A 10,841-nucleotide genomic window follows, 5' to 3' on the forward strand; every position below is an offset into this window, starting at 1 on the left:
TCTGATGTTTTATATTCTAGACCCTCCACTCTTGTGCTTTGGGCCACTATTAAATAAAATGTATTTCAATTAAAAATACCATGATGGTCAATTTGATATCTCAGCTAGGTAGCAAGTGGCTAGAAGCCAGATAGTGCATATAGTGTCGATATGCTAGGAAAAAAAAAGATGATTCCTGTGTTGAATGGGATGGAGCAGGGTGTCACAAAATTTCCTTATGGCATGTTCTAGTTTCCTCAACTTATGAGAGAAAAGGGTTTATTTAGCTTATACTTTCAAGTCATGGTCCATCATTGACGGAAATCAGGGCAAGGACAAAAACAAGAAATTATTTGCAAATCCAGGAGCTAGAATTTAGTGTTCTGTCAAGAAAGTTAGTGAAAATTGAGGACGAGAGATCTTTAATTTATTTTAATCTTTTTTCATTTAACTAGAAAAGATCTTTAACATTTATCTAGTTATATATAGTGCTGCTAAAATGTGGATGCTAAACAGCTGCCCGCGTGTTAAAAGTCTTAGTCCTCAGGGTGGCACTATTGGGAGGTGATGGAAACATTCAGATGTAGGGGCTAGTATGGAGATAGTTAAATTATTGGTGGTGTACTCTTGAAGGGAATTGTAGGATCCCCAACCTCTTCCTTCCTTGGTCCCCCAGGTAATGGCACTCTTTTGGGAAGTGACACTTGCTTAATAAAGTATGTCACTGGGAAGGATTTTTTTTTCGAGACAGGGTCTCTCTGTGTAGCCTTGGCTGTCCTGGACTCTCTTTGTAGACCATGCTGGCCTTGAACTCACAGCGATCCACCTGCCTCTGCCTCCCCAGTGCTGAGATTAAAGGCATGTGCCACCACCACCTGGCTCTAGGGAAGGATTTTAACAGCTTGAGATACTGCCTCTTTGCAGTTTGCTCTATTTCATGCTCACAGTACAAGATACGAGCCATCACCTTCCTACTCCTCCACTATGACTGCCATTTGTTGCTATACTCTACCATCATGGACTCTTAATCCCTCTAGAACTGTAAGCCATAATAAACTCTTTCTTCTTTAAGTTGCCTTTGGTCATGGTGTTTTAACACAGCAACAGAAAAATAACTAATACAGCTAGGAAGACTCACAGAACTTGGGCAGACAACAAGAGTTCCTTGAGCAAGTCTTTCCAGTCCTATGTGGCCTCTAACATGGCAGCCTTCAGGCAATCAGACGTCTTCCATAAAATTTACAGTATCCAAGGCTAGCATGCCACAAGAGAAAGAACCTGGAAGGTGCTGTATTGCCTTTTACAACGCAGTGCTAACAGTTACTCAGTGTCACTTCCACTTTCTGTCCTTTAGAAACATATGATCAAAGGTCAAAAAACAGACTCCATTTCATTGTATGCAGTGTCCAAGAATTTCTGTGAATGTTTTAGATTTGTTTTATCTGGTGAGTCAGTGTGACTCTGTGTGTGTGTGTGTGTGTGTGTGTGTGTGTGTGTGTGTGTGTGTGTGTGTCCATGTGGGTATGTGCATGTGAGTGCCAGTTCTTATAGAGATCAAAAATGTCAGAGCTCCGTGGGGTTGGAATAACAGGCAACATAGAAGCATAGTAAGTGCCTGTAACATCTGAGTTTTCTTTCCAGGCCCTCTATACATGTTTTAAAACATCACAGCTGGTAACTATCTGCCTGAGGAGTGGACAATAGATGCTTCTTAGAGCAAGGCCATTCTAGACCTAACAGTTACTAATCCTTCCTGACATCTCCCCAAATATCCTGTGTTTCATTAGTGTTCCTAGTTTGCTTCTCTGTTGCTATGATGAAACACTGATCAAAAGCAACTTGAGCAAAGAAAAGATCCATCTGGCTTGCCAGTTACAGCCTACTACTTAGGGAAGCCAAGGCAGGAAGGAACTCAAGGAAGGAAGTGAAGCAGAGATCATGGAGAAACTGCTTACTGGCCTGATTCCTGTGACCCAATCAGCTTGTTTTCTGATTCAATCCAGGACCATTGCACAGGAGTGTCTCTGTTCACAGTGGGGTAGGCACTCTGGTATTAATTAGTAATCAAGAAAATGTCCCATAGGTTGGCTCACAGGTCAATCCAACAGAGGTAGTTCCCCAGAGGAGGTTTCCTCTGCCAGGGTGACTCTAGTCTGTGTCAACTTGACAGAAATGAACCAGCACAATTAGTAATGCTGATGGAGTGCTTATTTTTGCATGACTATAAAACAGAGGAAGAGAAGAGAGGAAATGAGACTTAATGAGTTTCTCTCTTCTCTCAAAGGCCCAGCAATGAGGTTGCCTCATAGCAAGTTTGGCTTTCATTAGAGCAAGATCTCTAGAGTCAAAGCCTAGGCAGAAGCTGCCATGGAAACAACTCAGCCTAAGCAAAGAAGGGATAAGAATCCAAGCTCATCGGAAGTGTCTTCAGTTCACCATGCAGTCCTCTCATGTTCATTTTATGTTAATGATGTAGTCATTATGAAAGATAAGAGCAAACATGACCAATGCTTTACAATTGTCATGTGGAGTTTTACAAGCTCTATCCACATATATTCTCTCCTTTTCTGCTATTATAGTAGAATTTTTTATTACTTCTCTACTGACAGCACCAGAAATCACTACCAATTTTACCATGAAGGGGAAATTAAGATAGTACATTAGTTACTCTCTGTGCTAGGGCAGAAGGAATTTAGGAGAGGAAGGATTTATTTGGGCTCACCATTTACAGTGACAGGGCACAGTTTAGAGTGAAGGGTAGACACAGCAGCTAATGCACCTCAGTCCATTGCTGGGGCGTAGGGACTTGAAGTACAACTTGCTCTCAGCTGCTCATGAAACAGAGAACCCAGGCCAGAACCACAAATAGTTAGAACCTCCAAAGTCCATTCTCAGTGACCCATTCCCTGAAGCTAGACAACAGCTGGGAAGGGTTCACAACATTTCAAACACATGGTGCCTTAAAAGTCCATGTAAAGCAGTGTGCACTGGCTAGTTTTATGTCAGCTTGACACAAGCTAGAACTATAGAGTTTAGGAAGGAAGCTCAACTAAGAAAATGCCTCCATCATATTTGTCTGCAGGGCATTTTCTTAATTAGTGACTGATGAGGGAGGGCCCAGCCCATTGTGGGTGGTGTCATCCTTGGGCTGATGGTCCTGGGCTTTATACAAAAGCAAACTGAGCAAGCCATGAAGATCAAGCCAGTAAGCAGCACACCTTCATTGCCTCTGCATCAGCTGCTGCCTCCAGGTTCCTGCCATGTTTGAGTTCCTGTCTTGACTTCCTTCCGTAATGGACTACAGTGTGGAAGTATAAACCAAATAAATTATTGCCTCCCCATCTTCTTTTGGGCCATGATGGTTCAGCACAGCAACAGAAACTCTAAGACAAGAGGGTGAATCTAGGAATGTATGTTATAGAGACTCTTCATCTTTAAAAAAATGTGTGAAGACAGAACAGAGTTCCGGAGGCAGATGCCACTAGAGGCTAGCAGTAGTGGTGAAGTCTGTTCTGTGACCTCCACACACCATCTCCTGGGTACCACCTCTGTCTGAGGTTCCAGAGACAACAGCCACTAGAAACTACCAGCAGAGGTAAAGTCTGCCTTGAGTCCTCCATGCACTAGTACCTGAATGCCAGCTCTGCCTGCAGTTCCAGTTTCAGAGATAACAGCCATTGGAAACTACCAGCAGAGTTCCAGAAGCAGCTGCCATTGGAGACTCAGAGTTCCAGAGGCAGCCATCATTGGATCTACCAGTAGCGGTGAGGTCTGTCTTGTGACCTGCACACACCAGGTCTTGGGCACCAGCTCTGCCTGAGTTTCCAAAGAGAGCAGCCATAGAAGAATACCAACAGAAGTGAGATCTGTCTCAAGCCCTCTGAGTGCCAGTTCCTGGCCCTAGTTCTGCTTGCAATCCTAGAAGCAGTAGCCATTGGAGACTCAGAGTTCCAGAGGCAGCTGCCATTAGAGACTCAGTATTCCAGAAGTGGCAGCCATTGGGGACTACTAGTAATGGTGATCCCTGTTATGTGTCCACACACCAACTCCCAGGCTCCAACTCAGCAGCCATTGTAGACTACCAGCAGAGGTGGGACTGCCCCAAGTCCTCCAAGTGCCAGTTCACGGCCCCAGTTCTGCCTGTAATCCCAGAGGTGACAACCATCAGGGACTACAAGCAATGGTGAGATCTGTTCCATGACTTCTACATGCCAGGTCCCTCTGCCTGCAATTGGAGGGACAGCAGCCATCAGCAACTACCAGGGACCTCCAAGCCTGCCAACACCAGGGACAAACAAATGGCTACAGGGGGGTTCTAGCAGAGACTCCAACTAGCATGGGCCATAGAGACTGAAGAGGACACCCTCTAACTAGACAAGTATCCTAGTAGAGAGAGAAGAACACCAACTCACCCACAAAAACCTCAACCCAAAAGTCACCCTGCCTACAAGAAGTGCAGGGATAAAGATCAAACAGATAGAGCAGAGATTGAGAGACGTGCAACCAGTGCCTGGCACAACCCAAAAGCCACCATATGGGAGAGAGCCAATCCCTGACACGATTAATGATACTCTGCTATGATTATAGACAGGAGCCTAGCAGAGTTGTCCTTTGAGAAGCTCCATCCAGCAGCATCAGATAGAAACAGATGCTGAGACTCACAGCCAAACATTGGGCAATGTGTAAGGAGTCTTTTGGAAAAGTAGGAGGAAGGAGAAAAGGACCTGAAGGTGACAAGAGCTCCATAAGAAGACCAACAGAGCCAACTAACCAGGGCCCAGAGGGGCTTGTGGAGACTGAAACTCCAAGCAAGGACCATGCATGGACTGGACCTAGGCCCCCTACACAGATGTAGCCAATGGGCAGCTCGGGCTTCATGTGGATCCTCTAGTAAGTGGAGTAAGGGCTGTCTCTGACATGGACTCTGTTGCTTGCTTTTTGATCACTTCAACCTGGTAGGACTGCCATGCCAGGTCACAGGGGAAGAGGAAATGCCCAGTCCTGATTCGACTTGATGAGCTCTACTTTTCAGAGGAGTAGGGGAGGGGTAAGAGGGAGGAAGGGTGAGACTGGAAGGAGAAGAGGAAAGGGGCTACAACTAGTATGTAAAATGAATTTTAATTAATTAAAAATTGTGAGGACATGAATATCAACACTTCTAAATACAAAGGATGTCTCTCCTCATTAAAAAAGACTAAGATCAAATGAATGCATGTAATCAGCATATGAAGAAATATTTCCATATCACCATTTATCTGTTTTGATGAGCAATTGCCTCACGTATCTTAGTGGGCTCCCATAAATATTTGCATCATTATCATTAACAGAGAATAGACCTTAATATTTCATAATAATTTTATGACCATCTCATTTGGAAATTGCCTAAATACTATGAGACTCATTGTTTTAATAAGCTAGATTTATGGAAGACATTTCTAGTATAAACTGAAGAGGAGCCTCATCACACTTTACTTGTAAAGACTTTGATGTTACCAAGACAATTATTCTGGTTCTGACACCCTGAACCCAGGAAATCATTTTGGTGTCAAGACTGCTTTATGTGTAAGGTGAATGAATGGATGGCCTATCATCAAAATCAAAGAGAGACAAACCCTTTGGGGGTGGGAGAAAGGGTACTTAAAGGACAATGAAGTAAGACTGGTTTTTGTCTTATGAGCAAGGGACTGATTGTCCATGTAGGAAAGCAAATCAAGAGATGCATGAAAAGGATTGTGCCAACATTCCAGCATGAAGATGGGAGTGGCTAATGAGCTATTAACAGTTGATGGCTGCTAGGGGAGGGAAAATCAAGTTTTTAAAGGGTGTGCCCTCTGATAGCTTGACCATGTTCCAGTGTATGGCCCTACACCCATGTATATTTATTTAGGCAAAAACGTTAGATATTAAAAAAATAAGATATGAGGTTGGATGGAGGGGTAGATTTAGGAGAAGTTGGGGGCAATGCATAAGGAGTCAATATGATCAGAATATTACATTGTTTAATAAAAATAAAAAAGGATCATGTCACTTCATAAGGAAAAGATGGGTGAATGGTAGGTACAATGTTTTCAAAATAATGGCACTGGCTACATGGTGATTACATTCTCATTCAACTACCATACAAATGCAAGAATCTTACCTGCTAAAGGGAAAAATACTTTTGATCCAGGTTAAGCACTTCTAAGAGAAAAGAAAAGAACAAAGCTCATATCATTTTTCACCATCCAAACAAGATGGGTCCTAGATAGGTAGAAAAGAAAATTTGGGAAAGTCATCTGGATTTGAGTGTCTGTTCCACTTGAATTTACCTGTGTTGGTCAAATGGAAAAATAACACAAACAAACAGAAAACTGTTAAAACTTACTGGAATCTCATGACATCTGTCCCTTTCTGGTGGCTTGAGAACCCTTGAGTATCTTGTCTAGACCTCTGCACTTCCTTTTTCTCACCAACTGGTACAGCTCACAGCTTTTGTCCTGACACAAATCAAATGCTAGTAGCTCTTCCTACCCCTAGACTATAACCTTCTCAGCTTTGTTTGCGCTTAATTTTCATCTGAAAGGTATAGTGAAGGACCATTTCTTCCCAGATTGTATTTGTTCAGAAGCATAAGATAGAACCCAGATCCCCTGCCTCTGGGATCCCACCAATGTCCTAGAGCAGTGGTTCCCAACCTGTGGATTGCAACTCCTTTAGGGGTCAAACAAACCTTTCGCAGAGGTCACATATCAGATATCTTGCATATAGAATATTTACCTTAAGATTCATCAATAGTAGAAAAGTTACAGTTACGAAATAGCAATGAAAATAATTTTGTGGCTGGGGGGTCACCACAACATACGGAACTATAAAAAAGGGTCACAGTACTAGGAAGGTTGAGAACCACTGCCCTATAGACAGATGTATGTTACCTCACCTAATTGTCTCATTTATTTATAATCCTCTTTTCTTTAGGAATCAACATCAAGTCTTTTGAGCAGTTTCACCATGAGACAATGTAAGGAAGCAGTAATAAATGCTGGCCGACAATGACATTTCTATACTGCTCTAAGTCTCGCTCCACGGTGAACTCCCAAACGAGCCATTTCTTCCCAGGACATTAAAGTTAAGATTCTAGTTAGTCTCAGGTTATAAAGTCTCTTTACCCTATGTTGTGTGGGGGAAGGGGGATCAGATCTCAACATCCATGAGCAGAAAGTTCACATTGATCAGGTAACTCCATAGAGTAACTCCATCTTGCTCTGATCTGTTGTGCCTAGTGCTGGAGTTCAGCCAAAACAATGGCCTTCTACAAATTTCATTTAGCACACATAAGAAATGCTGTATTAATCAGATTACCACAGAGACACAGAACTATAATATATAATCATATTTATTATAAACATTGACTCACACAGACCAAGAAGTCTATATGCCATCTATACCTGAAGAAACAGCAAATCCAGTGATAATTCAATGTGAGCCTAAAGGCCTGAGACCCATGGGAACCTGAAGGCACAGTTATATATATACACACATATATAAAAAGAGTTTCAGTGTAGTTATAAAAAAGACCAGTGTGCCAGGAATAGGGTATCTCTTTTGAAGGCATTTGTCAGTGAGATCCAATAGACTTCACCAAACATTATGAACTATTTCCACTGTTCTTTGTTACACTCAATAAACAGATGGTAAGACATTATTGCTGAAATTACCATATATTTGAGTCATAGAACATGGAGACATGAAGTTGGTACTAACCTACACCTACAAACTTCATCCCTACTGGTGACTTTTCATGGTACTGGAAGGTTCTCTGCATACTACTGAAGGAAAGAAGGAAACAATAGTCTTACCCAGCTGTGAACTACAATAGCAACTGGCCTGGTAATATATGCCCACTGGTGCAAAGTGTCATGAATGTTATAGGAGTAACCAACCACTTTATAATTGGACTTAAGACCCCTTCTACAAGACAGAATCAGTGCCTGGCATTATATTTGGGGCCAATAACCCTCTGCTCCTCCTAACTTCTCCCACATCTACCATAGCGCCCCCCGGCTTTACGCCCTCGCTTTTGCTTTATGAAAAATAATCCACCAAGTTTAATTTATGCTGCCCATATACTCTTGTTAAATGGACACAGGGTTAAACTGACATCACTATATCCGCAGATTAGTGTATCATTCAAACTTCATCAGAGAAGCTCTTTTTGCAGGACCCACAATTGTTCAAGGTGTAGAGAATAAGAAACTGAAGAATGTTCAGCCCTAAATGAAACATCTATATCGCATCCCCTCATCCCAAATGTCAGAGATCATTATAGAAGATGGAAGAGAAAGATTGTAAGAGCCAGGGACAGTGGAGAACTATATGGAAACAGTATTATCTGGATACAGTAGGGATTTGTATATCTGACTCACAGTGGTGTGACAGTGTGTACAAGACCTGCTCAAGATCAAACCAAACAAAGTCCCAGCATGGGGTCATTGGTGGTCATGAAGTGGCAGCCCTAGCTGCAATTGATAGCTTCTGGGTGAGGGAGAGACAGTTTTCTTTAAAGATGTGGCCCCTAGTAAATCAACCACACTTTATTGGATAGCCCTATACACAAGAAAATATGAGCAACACAAATTGGGACTTAATGTGTTATTCTTTAAAAATCAAAAAAGGACAAAAAGTTGGAAGATTTGGAAGATTCAGATGGATGTGGGAGGAATTAGGAAGAGTGGAAAGTGAATATAATCCAAAGACATTGCATGAAATTCTCAAAGAATTAATAACTTTTTAAAAGCCAAAGCCTAACAACTGAGGCTTGGGAGGTAGACACTACTGAAAGGCCCTGAATCTACATCCCGACAACCAGGAACTCCAATGTGCAAGAACAAGGGAAAATGAAGATCTCAGTTAGAGATAAAAGAAGATGAATTTGTTTTTGTCTACTTTTTTGGTTCTATTCGGGCCCTCAAGATATTGGCTGATTCCCACCCACATGCAAAGGACAAATCTTTGCTCAGTTTAATGATTCAGATACTAATGTCTTCCAGAAACTTCATTATGTACATACTCGCCCCCCCAACAATGTCTTATCAGCTATCTGGACCTTCCTTTACTCAATCAAGGTGATGCATGAAATTGGCTCTCACAGATGCCTTGAAGCTTAGTTCCCTCATAAAACTCCAGTCCAGAAAGTCTGACATACGTTAAGATTTTCTCTTCGATAATGGGCAATCTCATCTTTCCAAATGTGACAGGCATAGCTACACTTGCACACAAATCCTGATGACCTTTGGAAGATCTCAAATATCACACCACTTTTGTCAACCAAGTACAAATCGTAAGTGTTACTCAGAACATGAATAATTCTCCTAAACTGCAACCTTCCATGGTTACATGGTCTCCCATGACTACAAATATTCTACATGGTGGAGCCAAAGTGTTCTTATATTACTGCTAGCAGATGCCCTGGCTCCTTTCAGTTGTTTCTTTTTTTTTTTACAAAGCTCATGCTGCTGCTGGTGCTGCTGGTGCTGCTGGTGCTGCTGCTCCTTCTCCCTGTCTTTTCACTTTCTCCCCTCTCAACACCTTCTTTCCTGGCAGCAGTGCAGGATTTAGATTGATGAGAGAAAGACTCAAAGTCACTTAGGCCCCCAACTATTACAGCAGCTCAAGATGAGGTCATAATCCAAAAAGAGGCAGAAAGAATAGAATGGAACTACTGGAACATACCAAGTCATATTTTCAATAATTAAAAAAAAGTAAGATAGTCACATTTCTTGTTTTACTCAACACCTATGGTGTTTAAATATTAGGTTTACATCATGGTCATTTAACTAAGATGTTGATTATCTTTTGAAAATGACTATTCTTTTAGGTTTTAGGTTCACAGCAAACGTAAAAGGAAGGCACAGAATTCCCATAGGTCCTTTTTCTCCATACATCCATACCCTTTCTATTAGCACTATCACCTACTAGAGTGGTACATCTGTTACAACTGATAAACCTACATTGACACATCACTGTTAGCCAAAGTTCATGGTTTCCATTAGAGTTCAATCTTGGTACAGCCTGTGTTAATCCTGCAAGTTTATAATGACATGAAGTGTTCCTCACAGTCTTATACATTGTAGTTCCATTGCCTTTAAAATCCTCCATGCTCTGCTTTTTCATCCTTTCCTCACTTGGAACCCCCAACAGCCGCTCATCATTTAACTGTCTCCATTTTCATATGTCTTTGTGGTGTCGCTTTTTCTGAAATGTCATATAGTTAAGACATTTTATTAGTTTTGACTTGTTTATTTTTGTTTTGGTTTCTTAGACAGGAGTCTCAATAGAGAAGCATACTAATCTGTGGGCACAGAGATGCAAATTTAGAGGGAAATTTGATTGTACGTCCATTTAGCAAAAAAGGAGCAGTAGAAGTATCCCTAGGGCCTGTGACCTTCCCAACTATGGATTATTGGCCAGATTTAGGGAACCAAGCATGTGTTTCTTCCTATAGAGTCATCCTTAAATCCAATAAGAAAGTGGTTGGTTATCCCCAAGATGCTTTAGGGTAATTTGATACCATGTTCATTCAGCAAAATAATAGTAGTAGGTTTACCCCCTGGGGCCTGTGAGCTCTCCAGTCATGAGCCCAAGCTGGCCTATGTATAGCCCACATTCGCTTCAAACTCATGACCCTCCTGCTTCAGCCTCCCAAGGGCTACAATTGCAAGTGGGCAACACCGTATCGATCACCAGTATGTAACCTTTTTATGTTGTCATCTTTTACTTAGTAATAATCATTTAGGACTTTTTCACAGCTCTTTTTTGCTTGATAGCTCATTTCCCTTTGGTACTAAGTCATATTCTATTATGTGGCTACAGAACCACTTATATAC

Source organism: Acomys minous, assembly GCF_964271855.1.
Source record: "Acomys minous genome assembly, chromosome: 7".
NCBI classification, from domain to species: domain Eukaryota; kingdom Metazoa; phylum Chordata; class Mammalia; order Rodentia; family Muridae; genus Acomys; species Acomys minous.